Below are 17,651 nucleotides of genomic sequence, written 5' to 3'. Positions count from 1 at the left end.
TTTTTTTAATCTACATTTAGTACTCCATGCATATATCCAAACATGCTCTTTTACTGTAGGAGGCAAAAAATTTTGGAAATTAAACAGGGCCTTAGCATCAGTCGTCCAATATCTGCATCTAAACGAACCTTAGGATAGTTGCCATACAAACCTGTGTAACTCTAGCATTCCATAGACTGTTCATTGTACATCTTTCACATGATCTGTTTACAGGTTGACCGAGACAAACAGCAACTGAACAATACAAGCCTGTCCTACTCCTACCCAAACAACTTTGTATACTGTATTTACACCTGTAATTTCTTTGATCTGTCAATCAAATCCAAAGCCTAATTCACTGCTGTAACTGTAACCATTAGAAGATTCAGGTTTCATTCTGAGAGCCAACAGAACACGCCGGTTGCCGTACCAGAATACCAGATGCGCAGAGCTGGAAGGAAAACCGAGGCACTGACCGCAGCAGTCTTGCTCCGCCGGCCGCTCCGGGCGGTAGCCAAAGCCAACCACGCGCGCACGTGCCTGCAATGCCGCTTCCTCTTCGTGTTCGCCGTCGCCGTAGCCGTCGCGGGGTGTTTCGTTACGCTTACGCCGGCTCCCGCGGGCGCGCCGCCCAGAGCGAGCTGAGCGCGCGCAGCCGCTGGCCGTCGCGGGGTGTTTCGTTACGCTTACGCCGGCTCCCGCGGGCGCGCCGCCCAGAGCGAGCTGAGCGCGCGCAGCCGCTGGCCGTAGTCCTCGAGCGCGAGCAGCCCCAACGCCGCCTGCCGCGGCGTCAGGATCTTGTGCATGTTTCGCAGCGTCTGCTGCCGGAGATGGTCCGCCTGTGCCAACAACGTCGAGGTCGGTCGGTCAGAAACAAGAGGCCGTACACCGATCGAGCGTGCCAATGCCAAAGGTTTTGGTTTCGCCTGCTGCTCAGTGGCAACTGGCTAGTCAGTCACCTTGTCCACGAAGTCGACGAGGTCGGCGAGCTTGCCCACGGCGCTGCCCATCTGCTGCGCCGCGTACCCACCCCCGCCGGCAGCGCCGTCCGGCGAGACGTCGACGGTCATGAGGGTCTCGACGAGCGTCTGCTGCAGCTTGTTCGTGCCCTGTTAGCTTCATTCAGTCAATTCAGTCCAGGTTTAGTGGTTCAGTTAGCTAGTTTGTTTTATCCTTGGTCAATAAAAGGAATCCGTCGTGGGTGCGTCATGTACGCTGGAATCGCGCTCTGTTCGCGGTGAGGCAAATCACGTAGGTGTGTTCTCCGTTGTTTTCGTCGAGTCTTAGCTGAAGCTTCGCACTCCACTTGTTCGATCGTGGGATGGCGCGGCCAAGTAGGAAGAAGTGGCGTGCATGGCGTTGAGTACTGAGTGGCCACGAGCTGTTTGCTGCATGTATATATATATCAATCAATAGAGTCTGAAAAAGCTGAGTAGTTGTGCGGCACCAATTCTCTGTGTTCCTCTGTGATCGTGTGTGTTTGCAGTTGAGTTTCCACCAAGCAGTGTTCATCTTCCTCGTATCCGGCGTCGAGGGACGGCCGGTGGGAGACTACATTTGGTATCAGAGCCTGGTTCCGGCGGTGGACACGCGACCACGCGATCGCGACTGGTCTCATGGATCGACGGAGGTATCGATCGTTCTCGCCGCGACGGGGAGGTTTCAGCGGGAGCGGTTCGAGCGATCGCGGCCTGGTGATTCACCGGGTCGTGCGTGAGGAGGGTGGGAAACACAAGTACCCCCTTCTCACCAAAACCAACTACTACTCATGGGTGGCACTCATGAGTCTCAAGCTCCAGGCGCGGAGCTTGTGGGAGGCGGTGAGTGTCGGCACCAACGACTTCGTCGACGACAGAAACGCCTTGGAGGCCATCGCGCAAGGCGTTCCCGAGGAGCTGCACGGCAACATCGCCAGGAAGGCCACAGCCAAGGTAGCGTGGGAGACGCTGAAGAAGGTCCACTTGGGAGTGGATCGCGTGCGCCAGGCGAAGGCGAACACGCTGCGGCGGGAGTTCGACGCGCTGAAGTTCAAGGATGCAGAGACGATGGACGACTTCGCCATTCGCATCACCGATCTCGCCAGCCAACTCGAAGTCCTCGACGCCGGGTACACTGAGCCGGAGATCGTGCGCAAGTTTCTCTAGGCCACACCTCCGAGGTATTCCCAAATTGTGATGGCCATTGAAACTCTCTTGGATCTCGATGATTTGTCTGTGGATGAACTCGTCGGGAGGCTAAAGGCGGCTGAAGAGCGCTATGATCTCACCGGCGGTGGCGGCGGGCCGATAGCTCGTCTTAACCTCATGGAGGAGGAACTGGTGGCGCGGGTGGCGTCCCGGTTACAGCTCTCCGGCGAGGGGGCGACAGGAGGCGGGCGACCTCAGTCGTCCAACCCGAGGCGAACTCGGGGCAGCGGCTTGTCCCGAGGTGGAGGCAGCAATGGCGGCTCGTCCCAGAGTGGGGGCGGTGGCAGTGGCTCCAAGTCTGTCGCCGGTGGTGGCGGCAAGAAGAAGAAGAAGCTCGCCAGCGACGAGTGCGCTTATTGCGGCAAGACGGGGCATTAGGCCCGCGAGTGCCGCAAGAAGAAGCACGACGAGCAAGCCCATGCAGCGGAGGCAGAGGCGGAAGCTGCACTGATGATGGGGATCACGTCGATCTCCCTCGGCTCCGAGGACGATCGTGTTGCCGATGGGGACGCGACGCGGTGGGTCTTCACCGACGAGGCACCAAACACGGAGACCACGACGGCTCTCGTGGCGCTGGCGACACCCTGCGTCACGACGGCGCTGTCTGCATCAACCGAGGAGGTGCACATCCAGGAGGACAAACTCTTCGTCCAGCTCGGTGACAAGCGCGGCAATGAGAGAACGCGTTGGATCCTCGACACGGGTGCGACGAACCATATGACCGGGGAGCGGTCTGCCTTCTCCGAGCTCAACACTGGGGTGCACGGCACCGTCAGGTTCGGAGATGGCTCCATGGTTGACATCCAGGGGCGAGGAACGATCCTCTTCAGCTGCAAGAACGGCGAGCACCAGAAGCTGATCGGCGTCTACTTCATCCCCAAGCTCACGACGAACATCATAAGCCTAGGACAGCTGGACGAGGACAAGTACAAGATCCTGATCGAGGACGCGGTCCTGCGCATTTGGGATCAGCGGCGTCGTCTTCTGGCAAAGGTGCAGCGTGCAGCGAATCGTCTGTACATCCTCGACGTCAATGTCAGCGCACCGGTGTGCCTAGCAGCGCACGCGGACGACGTCGCCTGGAGGTGGCACGCGAGGTACGGGCACCTTGGCTTTCATGGGATGAAGCTGCTGTCCAGGAAGGAGATGGTGCGTGGTCTTCCCTCGATCGACCACGTGGAGCAGCTGTGTGAGAGCTGTCTCGCCGGCAAGCAACGCCGGCAACCATTCCCTGAGGCGAGTAAATTCCGTGCAACTCGTTCGCTGGAACTTGTGCACGCGGATTTGTGCGGTCCGATCACTCCAGCGACTCCCGGAGGCAAGCGCCTGTTCCTGCTCGTCGTGGACGACAGGAGCCGGTACATGTGGCTGGTCCTGTTGGCGTCGAAGGACCAGGCCGCAGCAGCTATCATCCAGCTGCAGGCGCAACTGGAGAAGGAGGCCGAGAGGAAGTTGGGGACGCTACGTACGGACCGGGGCGGCGAGTTCACGGTGCAGGTGTTCCAGGAACACTGTGCTGATCATGGCGTGCAGCGGCACTTCACCGCACCGTACACACCTCAGCAAAACGGTGTGGTGGAGAGACGCAACCAAACTGTACTGGGGATGGCGCGGAGCATGCTGAAAGGGATGAATGCGCCCGGATGGCTTTGGGGCGAGGCGGTGTGCACTGCCGTGTTCATCCTTAACCGTTCGCCGACGAGAAGTGTGGACGACAAAACTCCCTACAAAGTCTCTGGTATGGTACTAAGCCGGCTGTCCATTACTTTCGTGTCTTCGGCTGCACAGCACACGTGAAGGTCGCCGGTGGCCACCAGCGCAAGCTGGACGACAGGAGCTGTCCTATGGTGTTCATCGGGTATGAGCCCGGTACAAAGGCGTACAGGTTCTACAACCCGAGCACCGAGCGCGTCCACATTTCACGCGATGCGGTGTTTGATGAAGGAAAAGCTTGGCGGTGGGATGACGCTGCTAAAGAATCGTCAGACGCGGCTTAGGGGGGGCCGTTCACCGTCGAGTATGTGACGATGTCCGTCCCGAGCGACGGGCATGCGCCACAGCCGCCAACGCCGACATGCCCAAACACTCTAGGGCCCTCCACACCTGTCGGGAGTCATGACAAGATGCCTGTAACACCAGTGCCGGAAGCTGCACCGAGCACATCTCCACCAGCGAGTCCATCAGGCGTGCAGTTCGTATCTCCACCTGTAGGGGAGCCGGTGGTGGACGATGGTCACGACGACGCGCCACTGCGATTTCGGATGATGGAGGACATCCTGGGAGTCGCACCAGCTCCTGGCGAAGGTGAAGGGGAGCATGGCGCAGGGCTGCTGCTCGCCATCGACGGCGAGCCTACCACCTTTGATGAGGCGCGTGGTGAAGAGGAGTGGCGGAAGGCGATGCACGACGAGCTGGAGTCCATCGAGGAGAATAGCACCTGGACTCTCGTCGACCTCCCGCCAGGACACCGAGCCATTGGGCTGAAATGGGTGTTCAAGATCAAGCGTGACGAGCTGGGGGCAATCGTCAAATACAAGGCGCGCTTGGTGGCGAAGGGCTACGTCCAGAAGCCCGGCATCGACTTTGAGGAGGTGTTCGCACCGGTGGCGAGAATGGAGTCGGTGCGGATGCTCCTCGCCGTCGCTGCTCAAGAAGGCTGGCTGGTTCACCATATGGACGTCAAATCGGCGTTCCTTAATGGTGATCTTGCGGAAGAGGTCTATGTCCAGCAGCCGTCGGGGTTCACTGCACTCGGCCACGAGAAGAAGGTGCTGCGCCTCAAGAAGGCGCTCTATGGACTTCGTCAAGCTCCCAGGGCGTGGAATCAGAAACTGGATGCCTGCCCGCGTGAACTCGGCTTCACGCGGTGCACCAGTGAGCATGGGATGTACACCCGAGGCAAGGGGTTGTCTCGTGTGGTTGTCGGCGTTTACGTCGATGATCTGATCATTACCGGAGCCAAAGAAGGTGGAGTTGAAGCGTTCAAAGCAGAGATGTTGCGCTTGTTCAGGATGAGCGACCTCGGGCTGCTATCCTATTATCTGGGCATTGAGGTGAGGCAGTCTAAAGCTGCAATCACCCTCGGGCAGGCGGCGTACGCGCGCAAGCTGCTACAGAAGGCGCACATGGCCGGGTGTAATCCCTGCCACACTCCAATGGAGGCGCGTCTGAAGCTTTCAAAGGAGGGAACGACAGCGATGGTCGACGCCACTGAGTATCGCAGCCTGGTGGGGAGTCTGAGGTATTTGGTTCACACTCGCCCGAACATTTCGTTCGCGGTGGGGTTCGTGAGTCGTTTCATGGAGAAGCCAAGGTAGGAGCACATGGTGGCGGTGAAGCACCTGCTCCGGTATGTAGCTGGAACAATCGAGTTCGGCATCGTCTACCCCAAGCTGTTCAGCGGCGACAACAACCTGATCGGCTACAGTGATAGTGATCTTGGGGGAGACACTGACGACAGGAAGAGCACGACTGGCATCATCTTCTTCCTGGGACAGAAGGTGGTGGCCTGGCAGTCCCAGAAGCAGCGGGTGGTGGCGCTCTCGTCCTGTGAGGCGGAGTACATCACGGGGGCTGGAGCAGCATGCCAGGCGGTGTGGCTGAGGAGGCTTCTGAAGGATGTCACTGGTGATGATCTTCGGACGCCTCAACTGAAGATGGATAACATGTCGGCAATCGCGCTCAGCAAGAACCCTGTGCTGCATGATTGAAGTAAGCATATTGATACAAAGTTTTATTTTATTCGTGAATGCATCGACAAGGGAAGCATCTCGCTGGAGTTTGCGAGCTCTCAGGAGCAGCTCGCCGATCTGATGACGAAGGCGCTTGGGCGATCAAGGTTCTGTGAACTTCGTGAGAAGATCGGTGTTATCAACCTGGGCTGAAATTGCTTCTTTCAGGGGAGATTGTTAGCTTCATTCAGTCAATTCAGTCCAGGTTTAGTGGTTCAGTTAGCTAGTTTGTTTTATCCTTGGTCAATAAAAGGAACCCGTCGTGGGTGCGTCATGTACGCTGGAATCGCGCTCTATTCGCGGTGAGGCAAGTCACGTAGGTGTGTTCTCCGTTGTTTTCGTCGAGTCTTAGCTGAAGCTTCGCACTCCACTTGTTCGGTCGTGGGATGGCGCGGCCAAGTAGGAAGAAGTGGCGTGCATGGCGTTGAGTACTGAGTGGTCATGAGCTGCTTGCTGCATGTATATATATATATATCAATCAATAGAGTCTGAAAAAGCTGAGTAGTTGTGCGGCACCAATTCTCTGTGTTCCTCTGTGATCGTGTGTGTTTGCAGTTAAGTTTCCACCAAACAGTGTTCATCTTTCTCGTATCCGGCGTCGAGGGACGGCCGGTGAGAGACTACATGCCCTGCGTCAGCGCGTCCTCCAGCTGCCGCGCCGTGTTCTGCAGCTTGCGCACCTCGGCGGCCTGGAGCTCCAAGAGCGGGTCCAGCTGCGGCGCCAGCACCTTGAGCAGCTCGGAGGGGCGGAACCCGCCGATCCAGAGGAAGAAGCGCTCCGCGGGGGCCCGGCACACGCCGGACAGCACGAAGAAGGCGTCGGACTGCGCCGCGCGCGCCTTGGCCTGGAACAGCGCGCCGTAGTGCGCCAGCCCCGCGTCGACGAGCACGCGCAGCTGCACGTCCGGCACGTGCGACTGCAGCGCCGCACGCAGCTCCGTCGCCTGCCTGCCCTGCTCCTCCACCCAGTGCGCGTACTCCAGCTCGAACGCGGCCACACGCGGGTCCACGGGAGCCGCCGCCGCCGGCGGCTGTGTGACTCCTCCTCCTCCCACGCCGTACGCGCCGTGCTGCTGGCGCCTGGCCATGGTGAGCTCCTGCTCCAGCTGCGCTAGCTTCATGCGGCTCGTCTCGAGATTCTGGATATACGCCTGTGTCGTATCAATGGATGGAACAAAAGCATCAATCATGAGCGATGAGCTGATTCGACTGATGATTCGACGGAGAGAATAACGTAACAATTCGAAGGAACAAAAGCAAGAAGATTTACTTGGCACGCGATGAGTGTTCGCTCTTAGCTGAGACGCTGCTGACCTTCTTCCGTAGCCGGCTCTTCCGGGCTGCCTCTTTGTTCTGCGCGAGCCGTCTCTGAATCTAGGCAAAGCAGAGCGAGGGCAAAGATCAGCGATCAAGGATCGTGCCTGCGGATAATTCATCCGAGTCATCACTCATCAGTCGGGTCTGTCTCACCTTGTCTCTTGGCCTGGCGTCGTCGTCGTGGCCGAAGCTATCCAACGACGGCGGCGGCGCTTCTTCTTCCACCGGCGGCGCGACGTCGTCCTGGTGTGCCTGCAACTGCAACAAACCACGGCCCACCAGTGATGATTATCTGAATCCATGAGGAGACGGAGAATCGCATCGAGCTGCGATGCAGCACACAGGGGTCAGGGGAGGGCGCTTGAATAATTATTACCAGGCGTTTGCCGAACTTGACCTCCTCTGCTTCGACGACGTCGAGCGGCGCCGGCGTCGTCGCCACGGTGACCGTGGGGACGACCGCGGCCAGGGGCAGGGGCAGGGGCAGGGCCACGGCGTCGGCGTCGGGCCGGAACGGCTCCCCCCACACGCCGGCCGCCACCAGGTGGCGCTGCCGCTCGTAGATCCCCATGGCCCCGCCGCCGACGGGGCCCGAGGTCACGTAGCGGCCGGGCATGGCACCGCTCGTCGCCAGCGGCTGCAGACGACTGCAGGAACAACAAGCAAGAGCATGTCAGCGCGCCCGCAGCGTCTGTCTCGCCTCGGCTGGCAGGGACTCGGTGGGGCTGGGTGTACCGTGTATGTCTGTCAGCTTCTCCCTCCCCCCTCTGTCGTCTCGTGTGTCCGTGGCTGACGATGACTGATTGATGAAGCAAGCAGTGCAATGAGCCGATCGGACGACGTGGGTGTGGTTGGTCGTTGCGTACGTGCTGGGTCTGGCCGTCTGGGTGGCGCTACGGCAATCCGGCGGGCCTCCCCTTCCTGGTCCGGCGCTCCGGCACACGACAAGAAGCCAACCTCGGCGCGGGGCAGAAACAGAAAGGTGTCGCCTTGTCGCTACGTACTCGGAGGGACGGCCGGACGGGGATCCCGCCGGCGGGCACCGACGGCAAGGTAACCCATCCTCGCCGGAGGCTCCTTGTCACTGTGTCATTGCCTCTCGTTTCGCTAAAAAGTTTGGCTGAAAATTACTGTTTGCTGATTTGTGGTGAGAGAAAAATACTATACCATGGCTGGTAAGTTCAAGCGAACATAATAGTACAACGTTGCACATGTGCTCGAGATTGATTGTTTTTGTAATCCGTTTCTGGCTATAACCTCTTCCTAGGGCACGGTTCAACCACGACCGTATTGCGTGCGCTTGCACCTCGAGATTGATTATTTAACCAAGTAAAAAATATTTGCAAGGTTATGTATTATGCTTGTGCACAACACAATAAAATATACGTACTAGATAGTATGAACCTTAGCCAATAATGCGAGGCAGCGTGCGCTGAGTACGCAAGTTCATGAATTGGCTGGTATTCTATCCCTTGTCCCGACACCGGGGTCGCCCTGAAGTGGACAGCCACTGTGGTGTGGACGACACTACAATTCCATAATCCCCAGCAACAACAACAACAGCTCAGGAGTCATCATGCAATGCATACGCATAGAATGCCTTATCTTATCTCGAGTAGACTTTTAGCGATCGAGGAGGGTGACAGCGACGCCCGCCAAGCGGCCACTAGACGAACTTAAAACAACAAAGCTCTCAATTCTAATTACACTAAATAATTTGCTACAACTAGTTTATAAGAATATAAATGAGTGCGTAGGGTGATTATATCGCCGTGTAGAGGAGTGAACCAATCACAAGATGAATACTAAATCAATCACCGGGAGAATATCAAAGGGCAAGAGACAACCAATTTTTCTCCCGAGGTTCACGTGCTTGCCGGCACGCTAGTCCCCATTGTGTCGACCAACACTTGTTGGTTCGGCGACTAAGAGGTGTTGCACGAACCTCGTCCACACAATTGGATACCCCAAGAACCTAACCACAAGTGAGGTAACTCAATGACACGAGCAATCCGAGTTACCTTTCGGCGCTCCACTGGGAAGGCACAAGACCCCTCACAATCACCGTGATTGGAGCCGGAGACAATCACCGACCTTCGCTCGACGATCCTCGCTGCTCCAAGCCGTCTAGGTGGCGGCAACCACCAAGAGAAACAAGTGAATCCTGCAGTGAAACATGAATACCAAGTGCCTCTAGATGCAAACACTCAAGCAATGCACTTGGATTCTCTCCTAATCTCACAAAGATGTTGAATCAAAGATGAAGAAGAGTGGGAGGGCTTTGGCTAAGCTCACAAGGTTGCTATGTCAATGCAAATGACCCATAGAGTGAGCTAGAGCCAGCCAAACCGAATTTATAGACACCCCCAATCAATAGAGCCGTTGGCTTAATTATTGGGCTGACTGCATTTCGACCGGATTCGCGGGTCGTGTTGCACCGAACGCACCGGTCATGAATACCGGACGCGTCAGGTCGCTGCCTGACTGGCACGTGTCTAATTCAAACTAAAGTAGCTGTTGCTGCCACACATTCACTTGCGACCGGGCGCGCTGTTTAGAAATGACCGGACGCAGAGCTGTAGCGTCCGGTCGAGTCCAGAGAGTACCCAGGTCCAACCGGACGCATCCGGTCACTCTAGATCGGACGTAGGAGACGCAGCGTACGGTCGAGTCCAGAGAGCTCCCAGAGCCGCTCTGGGCCGACCGGACACGTCCGATCACTCCTGACCGGATGCTCCCAATGTCCGATCAACTGTTACACTGAACATCGACTTCGCTGATTCACACCGGACGCGTCCAGTGTAGCGACTAGACGCGTCCGGTCACTTTCTGCAATTCAGTACCGAGCCACATACCAGACACGTCCGATCGTCATACCGGACATGTCCGGTCAATTTGTGACCAGCGCGACTAACTCATTTTCAACTCTATCTTCTTTACCCCTGTTCAAACATGTCAACCACTAAGTGTATCACCTTGTGCAGTAGGAGGTAGCAGTAGCACGCAGCTGGTGTCACCACTGGCGTCAGCGTCACTCGGTCTCGGTGCCAGACAAGCATGCATGGACGGACCTGCCTTCCATTTGGGCTGCTGGTGGACCACATCCCCAGTTGCCACTCCTCTGCGCTCTCTTCTCATCTTCTGCTCCATTTTCATCCATAAATTTGGGACATGCATGTTCGATTTAGACCACTTTGGTACAGGTTTTTCGGCTCCAGATCCTGAACTGTAGTAACACTGTAGAGCCAGAGGGAGTGGCGCTCTGTTCGCTTGCCTTATAAGCCGTACTTTTTCAGCCAACGAATAGTATTTTTCTTTCACAACAAATCTTACACATGTTTTTCATAGTTAACTTATATTTTTGAAATCTCATAAAAAATAATCTTTCTCAAAAAAATATTTTAAAAATGACCATGAAATTACAAAAAATATATGCCATATATGAAATAAATAATACACTTAAATCTAACAAAAATTTTAGAAGGAAAAATTGAAAAGATTGTATATCTTAATTACACATAGTTTTCTTAGTCAACTTATATTTTTCAAAATTCTAATAATAAACAAAATTTCTCCAAAAAATATCAAATCTGACTAGCTTCCCTAAAAAGTTTTCATCTAGTAAATAGAATTCATGTAACGATCATTTTATTTGGTCTTCATTTTAGAGAACAAGTTTTTTTCCTAGTCAACTCTCTCATCTCTAGCTGGATTCAATGTGGTTAATACTTAAATTTATTATTTTTGCATGAAGTTTTGTATGTTGTTAATTTCATATTGTTTTTATGTAAGTAAGAAGGAAAATATAGAAGAAACATGGTAATATCTTTAAATATCAAAGTTAAACTTAAAACACCCACAACTTAGCATCACCTAACATAAGATGTAAACTATGACATGCCTCTACTCTTAACAAGAATTGTTCGTAAGACTATCTATGCCTATAGTTTGCAGTATTAACAAAGCTACATTGCAAATGATATTTTAAAGCAGTTTTGTACTAATAACACTCATACCAGCAAACTTTTGATATAAAAATGTATTGCTTAAAAGGAGTGTACTCCTTTAAAAGGAATGTCCAGCAAATAGTTTTTTTTTTCAAAACAACTCAGCTTCACCAAAAAAGCTGCTCTTAAAGTTGCTAGTATAAGTAGCTTGGACTTCAATGTGTTTAATGAGTCAAACACTACCTTGTAATCGTGGATGTAAACACTACTATCTGTGGAAAATAGCACTGTCCTCTGACAGTTGCCATTCGTTGTTCGTGTGTTCTCTGCGTTCTTGTGTTTGTTCTTCATTACCTCTGGTCTTTAGGTTAGCCACTGTATATAGGGCTGTGATTTGCATGCTCTAAAACCTACAGAGTATTAGGAGTACATGTCACCTTGACATGGAGATAGATCCCGGTCACATAGACAAGGAAAGCAGTAGCCGAGACAATGACATGGATAGAGGCTCTCAAGCTTCGGCTGCTACCTGCAATGTATGCACCCATAAGCTCGAACAAGTCGAATATCATGGCTGCATGCAGTGCGTTTCGTGTAAGTAGGGCTTTAATCTGGACCATAAAGATGACAACTACCGATGCCACGAAAGTAGTCGAGTTGTAGTAGAAGGAGATATAGCGCTTATCATCGGTGTTAAAAGTATTGGGTCGCCGGCATTGTGCCCATGGGAGCCGGAGCTGGACTGCTGGTTTTCCAGCCAAACGCCCCCGGGCGGGTTCATCCCAGCTTGGTACAGCACCCACGCCACGCCAAGCTTCTCCACGGCGTCGCCTCGCTGGAGTTGGAGGAGAAGGCCCCCCAAGACTTCATTTTCTTCCCCAAGCCCATGGAGGTGCCCCAAGGTGATCTACTCCTTCGAGCCGCCCCAAACCGAACTGCTGTTGTAGGAGGTCGTCCAGACATGATGAGAATGCCCCAAGTCATCTCCCCCCTCCATCCCCATTTCTATACCCCACCTCCATGGAGCTTCACCTCTCATCCATGCCCACCACCACCATGGATGGGGTCGAGCTCTACAAGTTTTGCTGAGTTACTCAAAATATTCTCTACCATCTAACCATGATTTCGAGGCCAGAAATATATTTTAAATTTGGACTAAAATAATGCATTTTTGCTCTTTAAAATATAAGTCCTTCTCTAGGTCTTCAAAATTCATGAAACCAATTTTGTTAGCCTCCTTTGAGCATGTGCTACATAAGAGGCATGTTTTGTGCATCATATCAATGCATATGTTTTCATGTCATCTCATTTAGGCATTTTATATATCCTAATCTTGGGGGAGAATGGGAAATAGGTTATATATAGCTTCATCTTTGCACTCTAAACACATGCACCACGTTAGTGGACTTGTTATGAACGACGTATAGGAATATGAAGTAAAGAATCAAACCACAGAGGAGACACACGATTTAACGTGGAAAACCCCTCCGATGTGAAGGGGAAAAACCACGGGCACCAGCCAGCAACAATCTCACTATCTCAAGAGTTTTGGGTTGCACGCCTATGGCGGCTTACAAGAGAATCAAGTCTCCACGAAACCCTAGCAAGGGTATATATACCGTACCGTACCACGGGGGGCTCCGCCCCCCGCACCCCCCGAACACAGGGGCGAGACCCGATGGGCCGGCTTCAGACTCCGCTACGCTCCGGCCCAAGCCTCCGGCGACGGGCCTCCGCTTCGCTCCGTCAGAAGCCTGGCCTATATCCTGGAGTGAATTTGGAACAACTCCAACAAACTCCACCTTGAGACAAATTCATCTTGTATCATAAATCAACCCTTCATCCTGAACATAACAAAGATAGAAAACCACTGGTGCCAACAATAGTCTCTTGGACTATCCAATTAAACCAACTAAGCTTGAGCACAGCTCAAACTTAGCAACAGGAACAGACTTTGTCATCATATCAGCAGGATTATCATGAGTACTAATTTTGCATACCTTCAGCTTACCTTCTTCAATCACATCACGCACAAAATGATACTTGATATCTATGTGCTTAGTTCTCTCATGGAACATCTGATCTTTAGTGAGGTAAATTGCACTTTGACTGTCACAGTGCAAACTTATGCAAGATTCAACTCCACAAAGCTCAGCGTACAAACCTTTCAGCCAAATTAATTCTTTGCACGCTTCACAAATAGCCATATATTCTGCTTCAGTAGTAGACAAAGCAACAACTGACTGTAAAGTAGCCCTCCAACTCACAGCACAACTGCCAACAGTAAACACATAACCTGTAAGTGATCTTCGCCTGTCTAGATCAGCAGCATAATCAGAATCCACATAGCCAATAAGACCCTTATCAGTTCTTCCAAACTTTAAACAGGAATCTGCTGTGCCTCTGAGGTACCTGAAAATCCACTGAACTGCCCTCCAATGTTCTTTGCCAGGATTAGACATATATCTACTAACAAGACTCATAGCATATGACAAATCTGGACGAGAGCAAACCATGGCATACATCAAAGACCCAACAGCACTAGAATAAGGAACCCTTGACATGTATTCAATCTCTGCATCTGTACTAGGACACTGAGTAGCTGACAACTTAAAGTGAGGTGCAATAGGGGTACTAACAACCTTAGCATTTTGCATGTTGAAACGCTGAAGAACTTTCTTGATATAATTTTGTTGACTAAGAAATAGCAAACCAGATTTTCTGTCTCTACTAATTTCCATACCAAGAATTTTCTTAGCACTACCAAGATCTTTCATATCAAAACCACTACTCAATAGCTTCTTTAACTTAGTGATTTCAATCTTGCTCTTGGCAGCAATAAGCATATCATCAACATATAACAGCAAATATATAGGTGATCCATTAACATGCTTGATGTAAACACAGCTATCATACTTAGATCTTTTAAAACTGTGTGCTAACATAAATGAATCAAACCTCTTGTTCCACTGACGAGGGGACTGTTTCAAACCATACAAGGATCTCTTCAACTTGCACACATATTTTTCCTTGCCAGGCACTATGAACCCTTCTGGTTGGTCCATGTATATGTCCTCCTCAAGCTCTCCATGCAAAAACGCAGTCTTCACATCTAACTGCTCAAGCTCAAGATCATGTGAAGCAACAATACTAAGGAAAGTACGAATTGAACTGTGTTTTACCACTGGAGAGAACACATCATTGTAGTCAACACCCGGAATTTGACTGTAGCCTTTAGCAACTAACCTTGCCTTATACTTTGGAGGCTCGCTTAGAGATAAACCCTCCTTTCTCTTGAAGATCCATTTGCAGCTGATGGTCTTCTTATTCTTAGGCAAAGGTACAATCTCCCATGTACTGTTCTTCTCAAGAGACTGCATCTCCTCATGCATAGCGGAAATCCAATTCTCAGTATCACCACAACGAATAGCTTCTTTATAGGTTGCTGGCTCATGAACATTCTCCACCTATTCAGCACAACTCAAAGCATAGTAAGACAAATTACACTCTTCAATAAGACGCTTAGGAGGTGCAATTGTCCTTTTTGACTTGCGTTGAGCAATAGGTAAATCCTCCTCTAACTGCAAAATAGGAGGAGTTTGCTGAACATCATCATGAGCATCATCCTCAGCAACATCATTATCATGGTCACCATGCTCATCAACAGGCTCCACCTGCACACCTGTATCATCATCAACATGCTCCACCTGCATGCGCATACGCTGCAGCTCTTTTTCTGGAACATGATCTGAGGGCAAACTGTCAGTAAACATCATAGATTCATTGAAAACAACACTCCTGCTCATAAAAGTCTTTCTTGTTTCAGGATTCCACAATTTATAGCCTTTGACTCCCGAACTATAACCAAGGAAAAGACACTTAACAGCTCTAGGCTCTAATTTTCCATTATCAACATGAGCATAAGCAGTGCATCCAAAAACTTTCAACTGTGAATAATCAGCAGGCGTACCAGACCATACCTCAATGGGAGTTCTTTTATTTAGTGGAATAGAAGGCGACCTGTTTATCAAGTAACAGGCAGTATTAGCAGCTTCAGCCCAAAAATGCTTGCTCATCTTGGCATTAGACAGCATGCAACGGGCCTTGGACATGATGGTTCTGTTCATGCGTTCGGCCACACCATTCTGTTGTGGAGTATGGGGTATGGTGTGATGCCTAACAATGCCTTCCGATCTGCAATAATCATTAAATTCACGCGAACAAAATTCTCCACCATTATCAGTACGAAGCAATTTTACCTTCCTTTCAGTTTGCCTTTCTATCATTACTTTCCAGTCCTTAAAAGCAACAAAAGTATCATCTTTCTGTTTCAGAAAATAGGGCCAAACCCTTCTAGAGTAATCATCAATAATTGTAAGCATGTAACGAGCACCACCAAGTGAGGACTTACGGGAAGGACCCCATAAATCAGCATGAACATAATCAAGAGTACCTTTAGTGGTGTGAACTGAAGTGTTGAAATGTACCCTTTTATGCTTCCCGAAAATACAATGCTCACAAAACTTTATTTTACTCGAAGTGCAGTCATGCAGTAGGTTTCTCTTCATCAATTCTGCCATACCATGGTGACTCATATGTCCCAAACGCATATGCCAAAGGTTAGTTTTACTAGGTTCATCATTAGTAATAGCAGCAACAGCGGAATCAGAACCAGGTAAAGTACACCCTCTAAGGACATATAACTTTGCAGAATTAAGATCACCTTTCAAGCAAACAAGAGAACCTTTTGATACCTTCAGAACGCCATCTGAACCGGAATATTTGTAACCTTCTGCATCAAGCGTGCTCAATGAGATAAGATTTCTGGACATTCCTGGTATATACCTGACATTTTTCAGCGTGCGTGTCATGCCATCATCAGTCTTGATCTGAACTGATCCAATCCCCACAATGTCACACGGGTTATCATCTCCCATCCGCACAACATCCCCTTTCTGCACAGACTTATACGAGCTAAACCAATTTCTGTTAGTGCAAATATGAAATGAACATGCGGAATCGAGAATCCATTCATCATGACCAGCAACACAACCAGCAAATACTACCAGACAATCTCCAGAATCATCATCAGACACAGCAGCAGCAACAGAGACCTTACCAGCCGACTTGTTTTTCCTCTTCTCCTTATTCTGTACTTTTCTGCAATCCTCAACATTATGATTTGTCAGCTTGCAATAAACACAGAACTTTTTATTACCATGCGGCTTGGACTTTGAACGGCCTCTCCTTTCGTAGTTCTTTCTACCATCATTGCCATCATTGGAGGATCTGTTTTCAGTTCTGCCTCTCACATGCAAAGCATCGCCCTTGGAGGACGACGTCCCATCATTCTGCACCATGCCTCTCATCTTCTCCCTAGACTAGAGAGCCTCGTAAACTTCCTTTAGGGTTAGTTCATCACGGCTCAAAAGTATGGTGTCACGAAAATTTGCATACGAATTTGGCAAAGAACATAGCAGCAAAAGACCTAAGTCCTCATCATCATACTTCACCTCCATCGACACTAGGTCGGCGACGATCTTCTTGAATTCAGCGATGTGGCTCATCACTGAATCCTCCTCCTTCATCTTCAGGGTGAACAGCTTCATCTTCATCTGCATCTTACTGGTTAGATCCTTGGACATACAGATCGATTCCAGTTTCAGCCATAGTTCTGCAGCAGTTTTCTCTTTCAGACACTCCTGCAAAATATCATTATGAAGATGCAACTGAATTAGGGCGAGCGCCTTCTGATCCTTGCGGATCTCTTCTGGAGTCCACTCGGCCTTCCTCTTTCCGAAACTATCCAGCGCCTCATCATAGTCATGAGTCTGCGCCAGAATCCCCCGCATCTTGACTTGCCATAGCGAGAACCGCGTGTCGTAGTTCAGCAGCGGAAGATCGAACTTCATCGACGTCGTCATGAACCCTAACAGCAACCAAAGCTCTGGTACCACTTGTTATGAACGACGTATAGGAATATGAAGTAAAGAATCAAACCACAGAGGAGACACACGATTTAACGTGGAAAACCCCTCCGATGTGAAGGGGAAAAACCACGGGCACCAGCCAGCAACAATCTCACTATCTCAAGAGTTTTGGGTTGCACGCCTATGGCGGCTTACAAGAGAATCAAGTCTCCACGAAACCCTAGCAAGGGTATATATACCTCCGCTTCGCTCCGTCAGAAGCCTGGCCTATATCCTGGAGTGAATTTGGAACAACTCCAACAGGACTTTCAAGCACCTTAGTAACACACACTAGCAATGGATTGAACATGCAAGACCTATATAGATGAAGATCACAAATTCAAGATGCAATATCTAGCACTGTCCAGCATCTCACGGACCATCCACCACTTTTGAGGGAAGGTACCGTCAATGCAAATGCACGACTGAAACACTTAGGTGGACAACTTAACGATTTTACGACTCATGGAATGTTCCATGATTTCATTCACACGCTTAGAAAACTCAGAGATCATAGACTCA

At 50.8% G+C, this 17,651-nt stretch overlaps 1 pseudogene; it reads right to left on the bottom strand.

Annotated features, from left to right (window-relative positions):
• Positions 1–665: 665 nt before the first annotated feature.
• On the bottom strand, positions 666–7,871 carry LOC136501002 (transcription factor TGA2.2-like; annotated as a pseudogene).
• Positions 7,872–17,651: the final 9,780 nt, after the last annotated feature.

This window comes from Miscanthus floridulus, chromosome 13 (genome assembly GCF_019320115.1).
Source record: "Miscanthus floridulus cultivar M001 chromosome 13, ASM1932011v1, whole genome shotgun sequence".
NCBI lineage: Eukaryota > Viridiplantae > Streptophyta > Magnoliopsida > Poales > Poaceae > Miscanthus > Miscanthus floridulus.
The sequence above is the reverse complement of the archived record's forward strand: the minus strand, read 5'-3'. Positions and strand labels throughout refer to the sequence as shown.